The sequence below is a fragment of the Octopus bimaculoides genome, chromosome 16 (genome assembly GCF_046866305.1).
Source record: "Octopus bimaculoides isolate indiv1 chromosome 16, ASM4686630v1, whole genome shotgun sequence".
Classification (NCBI taxonomy): Eukaryota; Metazoa; Mollusca; class Cephalopoda; order Octopoda; family Octopodidae; genus Octopus; species Octopus bimaculoides.
This window is the reverse complement of record NC_142943.1, coordinates 21,799,176-21,822,773: the sequence shown is the minus strand read 5'-3', so window position 1 is coordinate 21,822,773 and position 23,598 is coordinate 21,799,176. Positions and strand designations below refer to the sequence as shown.

At 40.5% G+C, this 23,598-nt stretch overlaps 1 protein-coding gene and 1 pseudogene across 8 annotated transcripts in view; one reads left to right on the top strand and one right to left on the bottom strand.

Moving 5' to 3' along the window:
* Positions 1 to 23,598, top strand: part of LOC106874300 (uncharacterized) — a 377,625-nt gene that overhangs the window by 217,566 nt on the left and 136,461 nt on the right. The gene's annotated exons all lie outside the window — the stretch shown is intronic.
* Positions 11,421 to 12,269, bottom strand: LOC149132299 (uncharacterized; annotated as a pseudogene).

Genomic DNA, 23,598 nt, shown 5'->3' with positions numbered 1-23,598 from the left:
CTTGGGATAGAAGAATGGTTAGTGAGAGCTGTGCGAGCCATGTACAGAGATGCTGCCAGTAAGGTGAGGGTTGGAAATGAGTACAGCAATGAATTCCGGGTAGAGGTAGGGGTCCACCAAGGTTCCGTCCTCAGCCCCCTCTTATTTACCATAGTCCTCCAGGCAATCACAGAGGAGTTCAAGACAGGTTGCCCCTGGGAGCTCCTCTATGCTGATGACCTTGCCCTAATTGCGGAGTCACTATCAGAACTAGAGGAGAAGTTTCAGGTGTGGAAGCAAGGTCTAGAATTGAAGGGCCTTAGAGTCAACCTAGCTAAAACCAAAATCCTAATAAGTAGGAAGGTAGATAAAACACAAACCCCTTCAGGTAGATGGCCCTGCTCAGTATGTAGAAAAGGAGTAGGTAGTAACTCTATAAGATGTACCCGGTGCTGATTAAAAAATTCTAATTATTTATTTATGCAGCTGAGGATAGCCCTGCATTCAAATTGATGTAATGATTGCATTTTTCAATTAAATGGAGCCACTTGAAACAGTTGTACTGCATCCCCTCTGGATATCCTGTTGCTTATTTTGATCTTATTCACCTTATTTTGGGTTGTATGGACATACTGCACTAATTTTGGTGCTTCAACTTTAGTACCTAATCCAACTGAATTTCAATTATTTTCTTGTATATAAGTATTTATATATTTTTATGATATATATGTATGTGTAATATATATATATATATATATATATATATATATATATATATATATATATATATATATTTATGTATGTGTGTGTGTGTGTGTGTGTGTGTGTGTGTGTGTGTGTGTGTGTGTGTGTGTGTGAGCTTAATTTAGGTTAGTTGAAATATGTTTGTCACATATTTCAACTGCTAAAGGCAAATACACTGCAATTACCATGGAGAAAAAATCTATCTTATGGTAAAAAGGTGTGAAAACACTTAGTTCATTCAGTGTCACAATCTGTTAGGAATTTCAGACATTGATGTTTCGAGTATTCTGACTCTTGTTAATGAGATTTACCTAAGAGATGATTCTTTACTATGAATAGTTACATTCGTACATAGAAAGGACAAAACAGGATATTACAAAACATTTAACGATGCTTAGTAAGCTTATTTGATGACTTTAAAAATAATTTTGTATATATATATATATCTGATTAAAAAGTTTTTAAAACACTGACTGTAGTCCAGAAGGCCAGAGACTGCACCCTTCTGCCATGTGATTAAGTAGGGACAGTCACTCCCAACTTCTTCACAACATCCTTCCATTTTTTCTCATATATATGACAGATGTCTTCTCTCCAGTCCTATCTTGCTCCTCAGATGGTATCTGAAGAAATACAGCAAGCCTGGGCCGGAGATAAAGGTTCCTGTCGCGACTTCTTTCATCCTGGTCCTCCAAGTACACTCTTTCATAATGGTGACTGTACAGAGAAAACATGCCTCACCTTCCTTTGAAAGTCCGGTTGGCAGTACAGTCTTTATCACAGACTAGATGTGACAACATGTGTTCGACGTAAATTATCAAACCGGAAATCTCTGGACACTGTACAAGGGTGTGCAGGACGGTTTCTTCTTCCTGCCCACACCTTGGGCATGTCGGTGACACTGGAATGCCGTGTCTGGACAATTTATCTCGAATGGGTAATGCATTCCTATAGCACTGCCAAGTCTGGGATCTTTGATAATTATCCAAATACCCCGACCTGAAAGTTCTATGAAACAGGTTGGTTAGCTGGTTCTCATTGAACCCCAGAGTCTCTCCTAGGGCGTCATTGCTCTTAAACTCTACCATCCCTTTATAAAATAGCAAGGTGGTATTCCCACTGCCAGCCTTGCCCGCCCTGTGGATTAGCGCGAGTACCTGTCAGCATTCTTTTTGCCATCCAGTCGTGTTCTGGCTTTTAATCAAATCGAGAGTAAATTCCTCCAAGGAGGCCACTCGTAGAAAGAATTCTTCCACAAGCGAATTCCACACCTGGCCACTATCCAGGTAGAGCCAGAGATGTCTTAGCCTCAGTGCATGTCTGCACATCATCAGCCACAGTATCCCTAACCCACCCTTTAGTGGTTCCTGGCAGGAAATGGAGCACCTCACAAGTGGCTTTCCTCCCTTCCACAACAAGTGGAAAAGGAGTCATGCCAACTTGCTCAGCCATGAATCAGGACAAGGGACAACCGTCAGACGGTAGGTGATAACAGATGCAATGAAGACCTGTACCACCTCCACCCTTCTTTTCAGGGATAGCACCCGTCCAGACCAAGTCCGGACTAGAGCCTCCACCCTGTCTGCCACCTCACTCCAATTTTTATCTGTCTGGGAATCCAGTCCAAACTCCAAGCAACTTAACAGGACCATCCGTCAAGTGTCTTACAACACTGGACATTATCGACTTGCCGCTCCAGGTGCTGAGCTGCAAGCCAATGGATTTGTCCTTGTTAACTTTTGCCCCTGCCACCACCTCGTATCCCTTGATTGCATCTTCTACACAAGGTGACTGTGCCTCACTGGACACAGTGATGGTGACATCATCTGCATATGCAGAAATAGACTTACCATATCCGATTTCATTAGGGATGCTTCCCCAAATCTCCAACCTCTGCAGTAAAGGCTCAAGAGCCAGCACATACAGAAGCGGAGACAGGGGGCACCTTTGACGACCCGATCACTTGATCTCAAATGGGACCGACAGGTAACCGTTTACCTGGACTGTCAATTTAATGCCGCTATAAATAGCAGTGACCAGCCTCAGAATCCCGGTCCTAGCCCATCCGCATCAAGGACCGCCGCCAGATACTGGTGATCTACCATATCAAAAGCTTTACTTTGATCTAAATGGACCAATGCCCTGCCCTTGCCTTGTCTAACATGTAGCACAAGAGATGAAGGTTGTCCTGGATTGACCTGCCTGGGATTGTGCATGTCTGCACTTTCTCTACAAGCTTTTCCACGACAAGCATCAACATTTTAGCTAGCACTTTGGCCAAAATCTTTAACTCTATGTTAAGTAGAGTTATGGGCCTGAAATTGCTAATATCATCCCCCTTGTTCGGGTCTTTTCTGATCAATGTCACCACTCCCCAACTAACAGAGCTGGGCATCCTCCCAATTCTGCTGCCAGTTCATGTTGATGCAGGCCAGCAAGTGTCCGAACAAGTCCGGCATACTTCGATAAAATTAGTAGAGCAGACCATCCAGCCCCAGCGAACTTGTGCCCAGCACATTCAGCCAGCACCTCCTTGACCTCTTCAGCTGTGATCGGCCCTTCACAGCACCTCGCCTCCCGTGTCAAGAGTTGTGGCCCACTGTCAAGGAAGTCCCTTAGGGGCTCTCAGTGGTCCATCGCATTGCCCTCCCCAAACAACCCGGAAAAATGCTGATGAAAAGCCTTCCGCTTCTTCTCTTGTTCTTCGATCTTACAACCCTGCTCATCAATTAAAGACTTTATAGAGGCTTCTCTGCCTCTACGACTCTCCACACGACGAGCCCATCTCCTTACTACATGTAACTTAGCCCTGACTCTACACCCAGCGTGTTTGGCTTTGAGGTGGAAGAACAAGACCGCCCTCGCCACCATCACTCTAGATGCAAAGCTAGATTCCATGGCCTCTTCTAATTCCTTAACTAATTTCCCTTCTATTCTAGTCTTTTCTAAACTTAGCTGTTTACTAAATCTAACAAACTCTGAACGAATGGCTCGTTTGAGGGCGCACCACCATCTATTATTGATGATGGTACCACATAATGCCCTCTGAACTAATTCCTTAACCTGGGCCCGGAAGGCTTTACAAGTCAAAATAGACTTGTTTAGCTTCCAGTTCCCTGGTCCCTGTCTGTGGCACTTAACTAAGTACACCTTACACATCACAAACTTGTGATCCATGTAAGGGATGCAGTAGAAACGTGGACAACTAACACTATCCTTATCTCTATTTGTAATGAATACTCTATCGAGATAAGACCAGTGTGAACCGTCATTATTAGACCATGTCAACTGTGAAACAAGCGGTTCATCCAGCCTATAACGGCCTACTAAGTCATGGATTGTTAGTAGCCTTTTAGGACCAGGATTTCCCCTTCTATTTGCCGAGCCAATACTATCCACCCATGCATCAAGTATAGTGTTAAAGTTTCCTGTTAAAACTAGAGCCTTAGACGTTACTAAGAAATACTCCAAGTCACGAAAAAAACCCAGCTTGCCTACACTCTTTCAGAGCGTAGACAGCTACCAACCTGAAAAACTGCTTACTTACATGTGTCACATTTAGGACGACCAGCCTACCTTTTGGGTCCAGAAAGACTGTACGTCCAAGCTTTTTCTGAACAAAACCACCATGCCTGTACCTCCCCGGCGACTAGGAGAAATAAATTTCTCATAGCTACTTAGAAGAGGCGAGAATGTATGTGGCTCATTCAACTTGGACTCAGTTACCACTCATATATCCAAATCTAGTGACCTGAGGTCATTCAGGAGACAGATTTGTTTCCATCTTGACTCCAAGCCACATGCATTTATACACCCTACTTTAATCTCCATGGAAGAATTTAAAACAGCAAAAGAAACTTACGTTTTTACGTTTTGGGAAAGGGCTGCACTAATTTTGGCAGTCTCTCTCTCTTTCTCTCTCTGGTGTGCAACCTCTAGCATTTTCTTGACCACTTCTTTAGTCACATTCAGTAAATCACTGGGATACCTTTTTTTAGAGGATTCGCAAAGTTCACCATCTATAACTTTTGCCAGCCTAATATTGGCTGGCATGTCTTGTACCTGCTTATATATGAATGCCTATGGGTGTCCTCCAGAAATTCTAGCCATTACTTGTTTTTTTCGTTGTATTTTATAAATATCTCTTTTGATTGTGGGTGGGTGGGGGGTTTCGATTTGGGAGTGGACTGGGGAATTTTTTCTTGTGTGCCTGCACGTGTGGTTATTGCTTTGTTATGGGAGGGAAGTCAGGGGCTGGGGCTTTTTTCCTTTTATGTGTCACAACTGTGTAATCCATCTCTTCCGTTTTATCTTGTTGACTTCCTTTGTCGCCATCTTTTGTTTTCTGTGATTTATTCTCCTCCTCTTTGTTTGTCTCTTTCTCCGGTTTTCTCGTTTTTTTCTACTCCTCCTTGTTAGTTTCTATACCTTTTTCTTTTAGGGGAAGGACATCTACTTTTTTGTCTTTTTACCTTTTCACAGTCTGGCCTCACATGTCTTCGACCTCCCACCGAGACACGGGCACTTAGTCCCTCCCCTATAAAGATTCAATCTGGCCTTGATTCCAGAACCTCATTTGGGGCCTATACAATTTCCAGGGTTTGGCCTTTCCAATTAATGGCTTCTCTCCTTCTCATTTGTAGTACAGTTATTTCTTCTTTGGCGTCATAGATAACTGCAGCGGCCAACCATGATGCCTCGTACCTGATTGGTATTTCCTTTATTGTGATTTTTGCTGTCCTTCTTCCTAAATATGTCAGAAAGAGGATTATTTCGTTGTTCCTTAATGTTTGAGTTGATATCTGCTTTGCCATTTCGGCATCTGTAAAATGCGCCTCCACTGTAGTGCTTTTCACTCCTTTTCCTATGTACACGATTTTGCCCTATATGGGCGCTAGACACTTATAGGAAAGTGGTTATACACCATTAGGTGTATACCTGCTTCCGTACATTAAATTCTGAAGAAACAACGGAACGCAGATTCTGAACTATCAACACAACAATATTTATTTACAGAGGAAATAGGCAGCACTTCGCCCTTTGGTTGCTGAGACGCCGTCAATGATGTTGAGAGGTTATTTGTCTAGCTCCAGAGTTGGAATGTTGGAAAGAGACTGTCTCCAGAGTTGGAATGTTGGAGACACTGCTTGACACGTCCATGCTCATGGCCGGCCGGCCGAGAAAGAGAATGAAAAGAGCGGGAACGTTTAGATGTTGAATTCCACGCATGCGCATGAGACTCTTCCGGAACTAGTCTCTGCGCATGCGTGGATAAAACTCCGGACATTGAACATATAACAGTCGTCTGCCATAAGGTGTCACTACACACTTTTCCACTGTTTCATTTTTTGTAAGCATTATTCTCTTTTCCTTTTTATTGTAAATTTTATAGACCATCGTTTTTGATGCCAGGCTTTGTATAGTCTCTGGTGGTGGTAAGAGTTTAGTGTCACTTCCCGTCTTCTTTATAAGATTTCTGAACTTGAACAATTGTTCCTTTGTAACATTCATATCTATAAAGTTGCCTCCAACGGCTGCTAAAAAACTCAGTTTTTCACCTTCATTTGGTTCAATATTTCCTAGCATTGAGGGGAAATCCTTATTTGATTTTAAATCAAATTCCATTTTTTGACATAATATTGTCTTTACAGACAACAACATAGAAAAAATACACCTTCTGTCACAAATGACAAAAGTAGAAAAAATTATTTCACTATGTACGGGGCAAAGTTCACAATAATTGACAACAATTTTCTGCCCTGTAGGGTGAAAACACTGTTGAAACAATGTCAAAAGTTCGATTCACACAGGAATCCACAGAACAACAAACAGTATAACAATTAAGAAAAGATTCCAGTAGCAAAGAGAGATTTCTTTATTATGATCATAAAATCTGATATAGAAGGACAATACAGGACAATACAAAACATTAAAAAAATACTCAGCGAGTTTTTTTCAGTTTGTTTTTTTTTACACAAAAATATATCAAGTTAAAAATTAAATGATCATATGATTTAAAAATTTAGATTTTCTTTACATTTTTCCTTGTTGGTCTACTGTCTAACGGCTATACCTTTTTATTTATTTTTTTCCTCATTGGTAGATTAAATAGGGACACTCACTCCCAACTTCCTTACCACATCCTTCCAACTTTTCTCATATATACTTCTAGACAGGTGCCTCCTCTCCAGCCCTATCTTGCTTTTCAGGTGATACCTGAAGTAGTAAAGCATTCCAGAGATGAAGACCCCTGACTTCTTACCTTGCATTCTGGTTCTCCATGTACACTCATTTATAACTGTGACTGTACACAGAAAACAAGCCTCACCTTCCTTGGACAGTCCGGTGGGTGGTACATTCTTAATCACAGACTCAGCTGATAGCTGTACTCTTCCCAGATGTGACAACATGTGTTCTTCGTAGATTGTCATCTCCGAAAGATGGTTGCACTGTACAAGAGCATGCAGGATAGTTTCCCTATCCTACCCACATCTTGGACATTCGGGTGGCACTGTAATTCCGTGCCTAGACAATTTATTGTGAATGGGTGATGCATTCCTGAAACACTGCCAGGTCAGGGAACTTTGGTAATTATCCAAATATCCCAACCTGAAAGTGTTCCAAAACAGTTTGGATAACTGGTTCCCATCGAGCCCCAGCCTCTCTCCTAGAACGTCGTCACTTTTGTATTCTACCAACCCTTTATAAAATGCAGAGGTGGTATTCCCATAGCCAACCTTACCCACCCTGTGGATTAGTGCAAGTGCCTTCCAGCATTCCTTTTGCCATTCAGTCGTTTTTAGTCTTTTAATAAAATCGGGTTTGAATTCCTCCAAGGAGGCTAGTCGTGGGAAGAACTCCCCTGCGAACGAATTCCACACCTGACCACCATCCAGGTAAAGCCAGAGATGCCTTAGTCTCAATGCATGTCTGCACGTCAGCAACCAAGGCATCCCTAGGCCACCCTTTAACGGTTCTTGACAGCGCACAGAGTGTCTCACAAGTGGCTTTCCTCTCCACAAAAAGCAGAAGAGAATTCGAACCAGCTTGTTTAACCACAAATCAGGGCAAGAGACGACGGTCAGGCAGTAGGTGATAACTGACACAATAAACGTCTGTACCACCTCCGCTCTTCCTTTCAAGGAGAGCGCTCTCACAGACCAAATCCGGGTTAGCGTCTCTACCTTGCTCATCATCTCACTCCAATTCTTCTCCATTTGGGAGCCTAGACCAAACCAAACTCCAAGCAACTTAACAGGAACATCCGTCCAATGACACTGAACACTATCGGCTTGCTGCTCCAGGTGCTGAGCTGCAAACCAATGGACTCCTCCTTGTTAACTTTTGCCCCTGCCATCGTCTTGTATCTTCTGATTGCCTCGGCCACACGAGGTAACTGATTCATCTTGGATACAGTGATGGGGACGTCATCCGCGTACGCAGAGACACTCTTACCACATCTGATTTCATTCGAGGTGCTTCCCAAATTCTCCAACTTCCGCAGCAATGGCTCAAGAGTCAATACATACAGAAGATGAGACAGGGGGCACCCTTGACAAACTGAACGCCTGATCTCGAATGGCTCCAACAGGTAACCGTATACTTGAACTATGGATTTGATGCCACCGTAAATGGCTTTGATCCAGCCGTGGAAATCTGGGCTCAGCCCCACCTCCTCAAGGACTGCCACCAAGTATCAGTAGTCAACCCTATCAAACGATTTACTCTGGTCTAAGTAGACCAATGCCCCACTTTTACCGGAAACTTTACCTACCCTGTATAAGGTGTAGCGTAAGAGATGAAGATTGTCCTGGATGGACCTGCCAGGGATGGCACAAGTCTGCGCCTTCCCAACAAGTCTCTCCGCGACAACCGTCAACCTTAAGGGCTCCTCATGGCCCAATGGCCCAATGTCTCACTTGTCCCAAACAACCATGTGAAATGCTGATGAAAGACCTTCCGCATCTCTTCCTGTCCTTCAATCAAGCACCCCTGTTTGTCAATTAATGACTGTATAGAGGTATCTCTGCCTCTCTGACTCTCCACACGATGGGCCCATCCCGCAACGTTAATGCCTTCTCTACCCACCGCACATAACTTAACCCTGACTCTACACCCTTAGTGCTTGGCTTGGAGGTGACAGAATAATACTGTTCTCACCACTAACACTCTGGATGTAGAGCCTAATGCTATGGCCTCCTCTAACTCCTTAGTTAATTGCCCTTCTATTCTAGTCCCCTCTAAACTTAGTTCTTTACTAAATCTAAGAGACTCTAAACGAATGGCTCATTTGAGGGTGCACCACCATCTGTTATTCACAATGGCACCACATAATGCTCTCTGTACTAACTGCCTAATCCAGGAACAGAAGACACTACTAGTCAAAATAGACTTGTTCATCTTCCAGTACCCAGGTCCCTTTCTATGACACTTAACTAACTGCACCTCTCATGTCACAAATTTGTGATCCATGTAGGAGGCACAGTGAAAATGTGGACAGCTAACTATGTCTCTACCACTATCTTTTATAATCATATTATCTAAGTAAGACCTGAGTGAACCGTCGTTATTAGACCACGTCCACTGTGGAATGAGCGGTTCATTCAGACTGTATCGGTCTACTAGTTTATAGCTCGCTAGTAGCCGTTTTAGGCCAGGGCTACCTTATCTGTTATTCGAGCCAACACTATCCACTCACGCATCAAGAATAGTGTTGAAGTCTCCTATTAAAACTAAAGTTTTCGACTTTACTAAGAAATTCTCCAAGTCTCGAAAGAAATCCTTTTGTCTATTCTCTTTTGGAGCATAGACTACTACCAACCTGAAGGATTGCTTACTCACATGTGTCACATCTAGAATGACCAGCCTACCTTCTGGGTCTAGAAAGACTGTACTTACCTGTACGTCCAAGCTTTTTTCGAACAGCACCACAATGCCTCCATCCCTTCCTTGACTCGGAGAAATAAATTTCTCGCAGTCATTCAGAAGAGGCAAGAATGCCTGTGGGCCATTCAGCTTGGACTCAGTCACTACACATATATCTAACTTTCACGACCTGAGGTCGTTCAGGAGGTATGTCTGCTTCCATTTCGACCCCAGGTCACACACATTTATACACCCTAACTTAATCATCATGATAGAAAATTGAAAACATTTACCTTCTTATTCTTGAGGAGGGGCTTCACAACTTTCGTCGTCTGCTCCTTCTGTTTTCTTTTCGTCCAGTGTAGCCATTGGCTCCAACACAATTTTCTCTTTTACAATAAAATGACTGACATCAAAGATGTCGTCAGCATAACGTTCTTTAAACTGTTCGTAATGTACAGCGTCCATTCTTGCAAGCCACACATGTATCGGTTTGTGTTGGATCGGTCCAAAAACAGCATACTTTTTCTTAGTTATTAGTTCGTGCAAAACTTCATTTTTAATGCTGTATGACACAATTTTTTCACTATGCGCATGCAAAGGTTTGGGGGTGGGTTTTGATTTGGAGGTGAACGGGGTTATTTTTTTTTTTTGTGCTTTGTAATGATTCCTTTCGTTTTTGTGTAAGGGGAGGGGAGTCAAGGGCAAAGGATTTTTTTCGCTTGTGTGACACCACTGTAAAGTCCATAGCTTCAATTGTTGTTGCTTCCACTGTTGTATTGACGTTTTCTTTTTCTTTTGCTTTTTCTTTTGTATTTTCTTTTTCTTTCTCGGTTTTGGCAGCTTCATTCACTTGTTGAGTTCTTTCCTGTTTTGCTCTTTGCTGTGGTTCTTTCAGCTGTTTTGGGGGAGGGACTTCAGTTTTCTTTTGTGTCGGTTTTACTTTTTCACACTCGGAGTGGACGTGGCCCTTTTCGCTGCATTTGAAACATCTTGGCCAACGTCCCTCCACCAACACTCTTGTACTTAGTCCCTCCCCTATGAATATCCTATCTGGCCTTGTTTCCAATATTTCATTGCAGGCTTGAACAAGTAATTCGAGGGCTTGCCCCTTCCAATTTCGAGTCTCTTTTTTTGAGACTTGTATGTCTTGAAATTGTCTGCCTACAGAGGAATAGCCTTTTTCACATCCTTGTCTCCTTGTAGGTTTACCTGTTGGCCTTGTTCAGACGAGTTTTCTTCCTGTAGCAGCGGGAAGTCAACGTTACATAGAAGGAATTCAAGTTGAGATGCCATCTCGTCTTCCATGATTAAACTCACTCTGAACAGACGTCTTGTGAAGAAAGATTAATTTTTCCTCAACGGGAAAACAGTTCAGCAAATAATTTTTCAGTACACAAAATAATCCACAATAGTAGAAATAACAATTTTCCGCCCTGCAGGGCGAAAATACAACTCCTCACACGACTTCCGAAGTTCAAATTTCAACAGATCTGATAAACATTTACAAGAATTAACAACTGCAAAAACAGGTAAAAACTCACTCAGTATAACAGCAGCACAAATGACTCAGAGATGTGGCGAAGAGAATTCTCTTTATTATAGGCACAAGGCCTGAACACAGAGGGGACATACACAGACATGGGGGAACAAAAAACATATGAAAGAATGAATTACAATGAATTAAATTACAATGAATACAAGACGGTTTTCTCGGTCCCGCTCCGAGACGAAACCGTGATTTCTTTCTTATAATTAAATGTTCTTACAGTCTTTTCTCTTTTTTCTTTTTTAGCTTGTTCTTTTTCTTACAGTCTTTTGTTGTTGTTTTTTGGATTATTCTTTTTCTTTTTTCTTCAAACTTTTTAACAGTCTATTTTCCTCATTTTTTTTTGGGGGGGGGGGGGTTATGAAACACAAATTTTACTTACTTGCTTTTAAATGTTCATAAAGGGTTTCAAATCTTCTAATTCCATGACCGGTGGGAGCTCATCGAATTCGACTTCAACCCCCAGCGGGTCCATGCAACTTCCAAACATCTCTTTCAATTTCTCAAATCTGTCTCTGTCTATGACTATTCTTTTAGTGTTTTCTGGGTATTTTCCTGGCGGTCGCTTTACTCTTACTACCGATTTATATTTTACAATCTTTTTTCTATTTCTGTACTTTTGGTATACATGACCAAATGTCACTTATATCTCTTCCTTTTCACTTCTGTTTGCTTCAGCTCCTGTCCTGCTCTGTCTGGGTATGCAGAAACCTCATAACCAATATTATAAATGCTTCCTCTTTCTACCTGTTGTAATGCTGTTTTTCTCTGTGTACCTTCTTTCATTACTACTACTGTTGGTGTTTTGCACCTATTTCTCTTTTCTTCTATCACAATCTCTTTTAGCCTCTTTTGACTGTCTGGGGAGAGTTAACCCGTTCCTTTCTCTTCCTCATGTTTACTAATGTGAAGGATTCCTCCACTCTATCTGTCTCTTTGCTTGGAACTACCTCTTCAGTATTGTTTTCTTCACTTCGCTTTCCTTCTTGAGACATCTTGCTTTCATGTGCTCTTTTTTGCCATGTAGGAAGCATATTGGTGGTCTTTCTTCTACTGTTATTCAAAGTCTGGTGTCTTCTGGGAGTATTATTTCCTCCGTTTTACTATGTAAGTCTTCCAAAGATAACTGCATAGTCACTTCGAGGCCATAGCCCCACTATGCTGTCCTCGTTATCTTGAGGATTTTCGCCCCTTCCTTCATATCATGCATTATGGCTGCCGCCAGCCATTCTTTCTCAATTTCGGGGTGTACTCTTCCAACTCTCACTCTGGCAATGCGTTTGCCACAGTATGTCGGAAGTAGTATCCATTTCGTTGTCCATAACAGGTCTGTTGAGTGGTTTATGGCATCTTCTTCATTGCCAAGCCTTACTTCTACTGTACCATACTTTCTTCCACATGTATAGAATGTGGTCAATTTTTTACTTTTTGGAGGCATTCCTCTATTTCTTTTGTTGGGGCAAACTCTATCTTGTTCGAGGACATAGACAACGTTCTGTATACTACCGTCCTCTTCACTATGCTGTTCATCAGTTCTTTTGGGGGAGTCAGCTTTAGACAGGCTCCCTCCTTTTTTACGAATTTGCTTCCTTCCTTCCACTTTCTTGTGTCAATTTCTATTTCCTGTACTTCCAGGGTGTTGGTATTTATTCCTTGGGTCATTGTCACTGCGTAACTTTGTCCATTCTCCATCTCTCCTCCCCTCTCCCGCAAATAGGGAATACACAGGTGCAAACAAAACAGTGACTAAAATTCAACAATTCAATGAATCTTGGTTCACCTGCGTGGAGAGACCTACAACAAACATACAATATCAATGCGTAATGATTCAAACTCATGTCGAAGGATTCACTACCAACACCTATGAGATGTAGCAAAGAGAGGCAACTCTGAATGAACTAAATAAAGCTTGTAGTTTTATGTATAATTCAGTCAACATGTTGACTGATTTGTGTTAGTAGATCACCCGATCGAGATAAATAATGAAGCATTGGCACAAAGCAGTGTTTAGGGATGAGGACAATTTAGGTTAGTTGAAATATGTTTATCACATATTTCAACTGCTAAAGGCAAATACACTGCAGTTACCATGGAGAAAAATTCTCTCTTATGGTAAAAAAGTGTGAAAACACCTAGTTTGTTCAGTGTCGCAATCTGTTAAGAATTTCAGACGTCGATGCTTCTAGTATTTTGGCTCTTTGACACCAAAGTCTTATTAAGTAGGAAGGCAGACAAATCACAGATCTCTTGAGGTAGATGGCCCTGCTCAATCTATAGAAAAGATGTAGGTAGAAAATCCATAAGATGCACCCAGTGTAAACTTTGGACACATAAAAGGTGCAGCAATATGGGAGGAAGGTTAACAAGGAAACTAGCTTCTATATGTGGAAGATGCACAGGTACAATAACTGCTGAAAATGGGTAGAAAATAGACTCCATCAACTGCCAGGGCAGCAAGCTAGAGGTAGTAGTTAGCTTCCATTATTTAGGTGGCCAAGTCAGTAGTGGAGGTAGATGCTCCGAGAGCATAGCTGTAAGAATAAGATTAGGATGGGCAATGCTCAGAGAGCTCCTACCTCTGATGGCAACAAAGGGTCTCTCTCTCAGAGTGACAGGCAGATTGTTTGATGCCGTGTGCGAACAGCTATGCTGCATGGCAGTGAAACATGGGTTGTGACAGCCAAGGACATGCATAGGCTTGAAAGAAATGAAACCAGTATGCTTTGTTAGATGTACAATGTCAGTGTGCATGTTCGACAGAGTGTAAGCATCTCGAGAAACAAGTTAGGCCTAAGAAGCATCAGACGTGGTGTGCAAGAGAGACAACTGCACTGGTATGGTTATGTGATGCATATGGATGAGGACAGCTGTGTAAAGAAGTGCAGAGGTGTGAGAAGGTAGACCCAGGAAGACATGGAATGAGGTGGTGAAGCATGATCTTTGAACTTTGAGCCTCATAGAGGCAATGACTAGTGACTGAGACCTTTGGCATTGTGCTGTGCTTGAGAAGACCTATCAAGCCAAGTGCACCCATGTTGGTAGCGTATAAAGTACACCTTTTGAGCATTGAGCCTCATGGAAGCAAAGTAGCTGAGTTCCTTTCAAGCATTGGGCTTCATGGAGGCAATGACTGAGACCTTTGACATTATGTCATGCTTGAGAAGAAGACCTGTCAAATTGAGCAAAATCACAGTCGTGGCAGATACCAACATTCAGCTGTAGAAAACTATGCCAAATTAGACTGGAGTCTGGTGCAGTCTTCCAGTGTGCCAGCCTGATCAAACTGTCCAATGCATGCCAACATGGACAATGGACGTTAAATGATGATGATATTCTTTTATTCTTTTACTTGTTTCAGTCATCTGATTGCAGCCATGCTGGAGTAACACCTTTAGTTGAGCAAATTGACCCAAGGACTTATTCTTTGTAAGCTTAGTATTTATTCTATCAGTTTCTTTTGCCAAACTGCTAGGTTACAGGGATGTAAATGCACTAGCATTGGTTGTCAAGCGATGTTGGGAGACAAACACAGACACACACACATATATATACACAATGGGGTTCTTTCAGATTCTGTCTGCCAAATCCACTCACAAGACTTAGGTTGGCCCAAGGCTATAGTAGAAGACACTTACCCAAGGTGCCATGCAGTGGGACTGAACACAGAACCATGTGGTTGATAAGCAAGCTACTTACTACACAGCCACTCCTGCACCTATATATGTATATGTATATGTATTATATATATATATATATGTATATATACATGTGTGTATGTATCATATATATATATATATATATATATATATATATGTACTAGCAGAGATATCCGGCATTACCCATGTCACATGGAATTGAAGAATTAGACTTTTTTTATTCATATTTTCTCTAAAAAACTGGAATATCTATGATTCGAATTTCATCAAAATTGCATATGAAGAATTTTAATGAGGGTTCTTTCCTTCTTTACACACCCCAACAAAAATTCTAATCCTGACACATGTATCCCATACTGATCATCTTTATGTCCAGATTCCAAAATTTAAATCTTATGCAACGTATTGAAAAGTTTTTGCTCCTGAAAAATGGAGCTCATGGAGCTCTTTGTGGGAGTGAAGGCCCTATTGGTGCTGGTGGTGGTGGGGGATCTTAAAGTTAACCAGAGAAGTTTAATTTTTGGGAATCTTTTTAACTTGGGTCTTATATCTATTGTTCAAATTTCTTTGAAGTCGGAAATAAATGTATGTTCACTGGGTTTATAAAAGAGCAAAGCTACAGGAAATCAAAAGATGAATGATCACAATAAGCAGTCAGTTACCCTACCCTAGTCGTTACTACTCCCCCAGTGTAGGATTCCACACCATATAGATGACGGGCACAGCGTAAGATGCATTATGGATCTAAAGGAATTGGAGGGGCGTGACCCAACTCAAATAAACATTAACAACTGTGTGACGTGAGGGCTAAGGGGAAATGAAAGTGTCATCTCTGGAGTTTGCCAATGATCACTATGCCGATAGGTAACTGGACAGAATAAATTTGCAATCTATAAATGTCTTTGAATAACCAGTCACTTATCTGGGAAGGCCTTGAAATCAATGTTACCATCTGGGGGCTATGTGTGACCCAGTGATAATAAAAAGACTCAAAGGAGCTCTGCAACCAAATAACTTTACTCAACACTTTGTAACTGAATCAGTGGAGGTAAAGATGCCTCTCCTTTACTTGACAATTTATACACCACATTGCAGAAATCACAATATAAGTATATCTCAAAGCAAAGTCTTACATTGTTGTACCATTGAATGGCAAATAATGCTCATCTTTTATGCTCGGGTGACCCTACAGCTTCCAAGAGAAAAATTGTATCATCTTTGCTTAGGAAAAAATAACTAAATTGTGGGTGGTAAGTCCCCATTAAGGGGTCTTTGTAACTTCTAAGCTGAAATTTTAGAAATATTACTTCATTTGTGTCTAATATCTATGGTTAAAATTCCATCAGCAGCAAAAATATATGAATTTTCATGAGGGTTATGGCCTCATTTATGCCCCCTCACTTTCAAAGATATACTGCATTACATCTGCCCTTATGCATAGAATATACTTTCCAAATTTCATAAAGATCCATTCAGTACTTTTAACCTAGTTTTGGATCATAAAAGTGACTAAAATTTGGGAGTATTAGCAAGTGTTAGAATTGTCAAGATAAGCAGAAAATTTTGGGAATACTTCTTGATGTGTGTCAATTACTCATGGTTGAAATTTCTTCAACATCGAAAATTTATGAATTTTCATGGTGGGGTTCTGCCCCCTTTAAGCTGTCTCACCCGCCCTTATGCATTGAATCTAAGTTCCAAATATCATAAGGATCCATTCAGTAATTTTGGTCCATGAAATTGTATGAAACATACAGCATTATCCTTTTCCCTAGGCTTGGATTTTGTGTTCCAAATTTCATTAGGATCAGTGCAGTAGTTTTCAATTGTATAAGTAACACACATAAAGACATTGACTTTTATATAATAGATATGAATATGAACATATACATACATATATATATGTGTGTGTGTGTGTGTGTGTGTGTGTGTGTGTTATATATATGTACATATATACACATAAAGATACATTGATAGATACAATTGAGTGGGCAAACAAAAATGTGAGACACTGCCTAGTGCTTTTTTTACTTTGATAAGCCTGGTACTTATTCAATCAGTTTCTTTTTGTTAAACCAGTAAGCTATGGGGATGTAAATATTTGTTTTTTTACCTTGTTTCACATTTATATGCTCACTCCAGTATATATATATATATATATATATATATATATATAAACCTCTGTACCTGGCTTTCGTTGACATGGAGAAAGCCTTTGATAGGGTCCCCCGATCCCTTATCTGGTGGTCAATGAGGAAACTTGGGATAGAAGAATGGTTAGTGAGAGCTGTGCGAGCCATGTACAGAGGTGCTGTCAGTAAGGTGAGGGTTGGAAATGAGTACAGTAATGAATTCCGGGTAGAGGTAGGGGTCCACCAAGGCTCTGTCCTCAGCCCCCTCCTATTTATCATAGTCCTCCAGGTGATAACAGAAGAATTCAAGTCAGGATGCCCCTGAGAGCTCCTCTATGCTGATGACCTTGCACTAATTGCTGAGTCACTATCAGAACTAGAGGAGAAGTTTCAGGTGTGGAAGTAGGGACTAGAATCGAAGGGCCTTAGAGTGAACCTAGCTAAAACCAAAGTCCTAATAAGTAGGAAGGTAGATAAAACACAAACCCCTTCAGGTAGATGGCCCTGTTCAATATGTAGAAAATGTGTAGGTAGTATGTTCAGGTGCAATAAACACTGTAAACAAACAGGAAACAACTTCTGTCTCATTCCAGGGAGAAAAACTAGAGGTAGTTGATAGCTTCCGCTATCTGGGTGACCAAGTTAGCAGTGGGGGTGGATGCGCTGAAAGTGTAGCTGCTAGAATAAGAATAGCCTGGGCAAAGTTCAGAGAGCTCTTACCTCTGCTGGCGACAAAGGGACTCTCACTCAGAGTAAAAGGTAGACTGTATGACACATGTGTACGAACAGTCATGCTACATGGCAGTGAAACATGGGCTGTGACTGCTGAGGACATGCATAAGTTCGCAAGGAATGAAGTCAGTATGCTCCGATGGATGAGTAATGTCAGTGTGCATACCCGACAGAGTGTAAATATCTTGAGAGAAAAGTTGAACATAAGAAGCATCAGCTGTGGTGTGCAAGAGAGACGATTGTGCTGGTATGGACATGTGGCAAGAATGTATGAGGATAGCTGCGTGAAAAAGTGCCACACCCTAACAGTTGCGGGAACACATGGAAGAGGTAGGCCCAGGAAGACCTGGGCTGAGGTGGTGAAGCAAGACCTATGAACATTGGGCCTCACCGAGGCAATGACTTCTGACCGAGACCTTTGGAAATATGCTGTGTGTGAGAAGACTCGGCAAGCCAAGTGAGACCTAAATCCAAGGCCTCTGCCAGGGATGTAGCCAGCCCACTTATGCGTACCTTTCCTTCTTTGGACACCAAACTCCGCTTGCGAAGACCTGTTGAGGCAAGTGAAATCGAAACCGAACTAAATTCAACGACTGGCACCCATGCCAACGTCGTCTCCTTCATTGGACACGAAACTCAGCTTGCGAAGACTTATTTGGGGCAAGCGAACGCGAAATCGGGATGGCACCTGTGCCCAGCGTCGCCTTTCTGGCACTTGTGCCCGTGGAATGTGTAATGGGCTTTCGAGCAAGATCGTTGCCAGTGCCCCTGGACTGGCTCTTGTGCGGGTGGCACATAAAATACACCATTTGAGCGTGGCCGTTGCCAGTACCGCCTGACTGGCCTCGTGCGAGTGGCACGTGAAAGCACCTACTACACTCTCAGAGTGGTTGGTGTTAGGAAGGGCATCCAGCTTTAGAAACTCTGCCAAATCAGATTGGAGCCTGGTATAGCCATCCAGTTTCACCAGTCCTCAGTCAAATCGTCCAACCCATGCTAGCATGGAAAGCGGATGTTAAACGATGATGATGATGATGATGATGATATATATATATATATATATATATATATATATATATATATATAATTAATAAGTCTATTTTGTGGTGTAGAACCTTGGCTGCTCTTTCTAGCGGGTTAGATGTCCTTTTATGGGCATCTCTAATGTGTATTAAATGTACACTGTATTTTACATGAATAATATATTGTCTGTTGACTAATTTTCTTCTCACTACACCACTGGTAGTAATTAAATTTCTTAATTTTTTGCTACCCTTAGACTTATTAATTATAAAATGTTTTTGGCCAATTTCTGAAAAATCGGCATTTTTATTGTATTTGCTGCCGATTAGGTATCCCGCACATGCGCGGTAAATTTTGAAAAATTAGACATATATGCACAAGTCATGTTCCCTATAGAGTGCTTCGTGCATATATTGTCGATCTAGGTTATTTCGCTGATGATAGTTGGTCTGGCAGAGTAAATAGTTTATTTTGCTAAAATAACTTGAAACCTGGTTTGAAATAGAGATGGTAAATGTTTTTATTTTTCATTCCTTTTCGAAATTATCCCTATTTTGTGGTGTAGAGCCTTGGCTGCTCTTTCTAGCGGGTTAGATGTCCTTTTATGAGCATCGCTAATGGGTATTAAATGTACACTGTATTTTATATATATATATATATATATATATATATATATATATATATATATATATATATATATATATTGTTTTTAAGCAGCTCGCTTCAAGAGCTGCATTTTCCTCGCGTTCGGTACACTGTATTTATTATGGTAGTTTTGACTTTAAGAGTCCCTCGTATCATGAGGCATTTATGTATCGTAATGCCCTTAATATAAATAAATATATTTAAAGGGAATAATTAAAAAATTTTCCCTTATGAGGTTTTTCATGCTGACTACTCAATAAATTCTTATAAAGATTTTATCATATATATACTTTTAAATTAGCATAAGTTTTTTTCTTTAATGTGGACATTAAGGAAAAAATCTTGTTCCTCTAATTTATGTATTGGTTGGAGGTTCTCGAGTGTTTTAATATATCTTGTTGGAATTTAAAAGTAAACCATTAGCATCTGGTTTACATCGAATTACTGTAACGTAGGTTATATCCCTTGTGTTTATGTAAAATCTCGTGCATTTTCGACCATGAGGAATCTAGTGGTGCGACTCCCAGATTGCTATCTTTTAAGGTGTGGATTTCTATAGATGCAACACACACACACTTGCAAACTCAGCTTTACAATATGTACTGATACTGATGATACTGATACTGATATACATGTGAAAGCATGTGGCTTAGTGGTTAGGGTATTCGGCTCATGATCGTAATGTCATGAGTTCAATTCCTGGCGACGCATTGTATCCTTGAGCAAGACACTTTATTTCACATTGTTCCAGTCCACTCAGCTGGCAAAAATGAGTAGTACCTTTATTTCAAAGAGCCAGCCTTGTCACACTCTGTGTCACGCTGAATCTCTCTGAGAACTACATTAAGTGTACACATGTCTGTGGAGTGCTCAACCACTTGCACGTTAATTTAACAAGCAAGTTGTCCTGTTGATCATATCAACTGGCACCCTCATCATCATGACCAACAGAGTAATCCTTTTTAAAATACATACATACAATAGGGTAAAAAATTGGATATTAATTAATATCAATTTAATACCAGGGAACAAGCACATTAAAAGAATCAGGGAGATTCAGAAAAAATATCTGAGATCTCAAAAGATTATTGTATATGTATATATAAAAATATATATAAAGGAGGCCACTAGGTGGACTACTAATGTGCTAGAAGATCACATGTCATGTCCACCTAGTAGCCTCCTTTATATATATACACACACACACACACATATATATATAACAATCCTACCTCAAATGAACATTGCTCAAGATCAAAAATGAACTCAAATGCTCCCATGAAAAGCAGAGGACAAAAGGAAGCCAGGGCTGTCAAAAATATTAAGACAAACCCTAAAGTCTTCTATAGATATGCAAAAGAATCTGCTTCAGTACAGTACAAAATAGGGCCACTACTTGAAGAAAATGCCTCACCGACTGCAGACTCCCAAAGGATCTGTGAAATACTGAATGTGCAATACAAGAGTGCTTTCACCACTCCACTGGGACACTTGCAAGTAGCTGTGCCTGATGAGCTCTTTGGCTCCACAGAACTACACAACAAAATGGCAATTATTGACAGCATCAACATAGAGGAAACTGATGTGATATCAGCCACTAATGTGTTGAGCTCAAATTCAGCAAGAGGCCCTGATGGATTCCCAAGGGGCTCTAGCAAGACCACTTCAGATTTTCTTCCAGAGCTTCCTGACAAGAGGGAGACTTCTCAAAAAGTTAAAGGAAGGCATTATATGCCCTATCCATAATGGAGGTAGCAGAGTAGATGCTAAGAATTTTAAACCTGTCTCTCTAACATCCTATGTCAGCAAAGTCATGGAGTGCATTGTCAGAAAGAAACTAATTGCGTTCCTTGAAGATAATGACTTGCTTCCTGATACCCAGCATGTCTTTCACTCAGGCACAAGCTGCCTTACACAGCTTTTGCAACACTATGACTGGGTGCTGAAACAATCAGTGAATCACTCAAATGTTGATGTGCTATATATTGACTTTGCAAAGACCTTTGATAAAGTTGATCATGGGTGCTATGTCACAAACAGTGGAGACTTGGCATAACTGAGAAAATCGAAGAGTGGTTGCATGGCACCTTAAAAGACAGAAGCCAGGCTGTAGCAGCCATTGGAGCCCTCTCCACAGAGACCTTAATAGGGAACTACATTGGGGCTACTGCTGTTCATGGTGGCTCTTTCAGACAGGCCATCAGTTACACAGATAGCCATACTTACTAGCTATGCTGATGACACAAAAGTAGTTCAAGCAGTCAAGGAACCTTTTGATGCTAATCTTTTACAGAAAGACCTAGATGCCATATATAAATCAGCTGAGGACAACAACATGCAATTTAATGTAGGCAAATTCCAAGCCCTCCACTACCAGCTAATTGGTGCTCAGAAGTCACAACAACGATACTTTGGACTAAATTGAGCGGCAATCCTAGAATCACATACAGTGCGTGATCTTGGGATTGATATGAGCAACGATGCCACATGCAGGTCACCAAGATGGTGGCAGTGTACAGGCGAATGGCTGGACAGATTCTGAGAACCTTCAGAACAAGGGATGAGGAAACTATGCTGGTCCTATGGAGAACATTTGTCTTCAGCTGTCTGGACTACTGTTCTCAACAGTGGTCACCTTACACTGTAGGATTAATAGTTGAACTTGAGGCGGTTCAGCAATAGCACATGAGGAAGATCGCATCAGCGGAACAGCTGAGCTACTAGGAGAGACTGGAGGAGCTGGCACCAAACTTTGGAATTGAGAGTTATACCAGATTTCAAATTGGATGTCACTGCGCTGTTCCAAAAGTCCCACCTATCTCATCTAAGGCAAGGACCATGTACTGCAATAGCTTTAGATTCAAGGGTCCACAACTATTTAACTCCTTGCAAAAGCATCAGAAAGATCTTCATGGAGTGGGACTAGATGTTTTCAAGAAACAACTTGAGTGCTTGCTCTCCAAGACCCCAGATGAACCAATATCAAGACAGGAAACTCAAAAGAGGGCAACAGTATTGAAATCCCTCATTCACCAAAAGCCAATCCCATAGAATTGGCCAATTAAAAGGTGATTACACTGGTGGTGCCCCAGCATGGCCACAACTTCAAGGCTGAAACATATTAAAGAATAAAAGAATATATATATGTATGTATATGTATTATATATATTTTATTCTTTTATATATTTCAGTCATTTGACTGCAGCCATGCTGGAGTACCACCTTTAGTTGAACAATTTGACCTCTAGGACTTATTCTTTGTAAGCCTAGTGCTTATTCTATTGGTCTCTTTTGCCAAACCACTAAGTTACAGGGACGTAAACTCACCAACTTTGGTTGTCAAGCAATGGTGGGGGGACAAACACAGACACACAAGCATCATCATCATCATCATCATAAATACAATGTGCTTCTTTTAGTTTTCATGTACCAAACAACCAAATCTGCTCACAAGGCTTTAGTCATCTATAAATATGTATTATATATATATATATATATATATATATATATGTATGTATTTATATATATTTTTATACCAAAATTAGGCAAAAATATTGTATCTGTTAACAAATGTAGCAAAATACTCCCAAGTGAGTTTTTGTATTTATATCGATTTAAATGAGAGCTCAAAACTGATCCATTGAAAATACTTTATTATAATAATGAAAATGACCTATGACCATTTCGATGCAATATCCAGATTGATTCATGCATATTATAAAATATGGGATACTGCATCTCCTCAGGGCCTTATTAGTAGGAGGAAGACAATAAAAATAGATAACATTCATATACAACATTCATAGTTGACCTATGAAAACATGCAAAAAAACAAGTTGAAAAGACATGAGATGTTATACAACCGTACATCATAATTGTGTTGAAACCATGAACATATCAAGCAAATGATTCAAATTTATGATGCTAGACTATGAAGTTCGGTAATTAACCAATCCGGAACGCTGTACATTTTGAAAAATTCAGAACCGAAGAAAAAAACAGTTAGATATTATAAAATACATTTTTAATACAAGATCCTGGTCAAATAGAAGTATATCTAATAAGTAATGCTTATATATAATATACTCAAAAAACAACTTAAGTATACATAATCAAAAAAAGCCTTATACTAATTTAGTATTTATAAGTAAAAAGTCTATGGTTATTCAAGCCTGCTAGGTTATAGAGAATAAAATATCTACATTTGAATACATTCAAGTTATAGTTACAAAAGAATGAAGTTAATTAGCTAAGTGATAAAGTTAAATATACC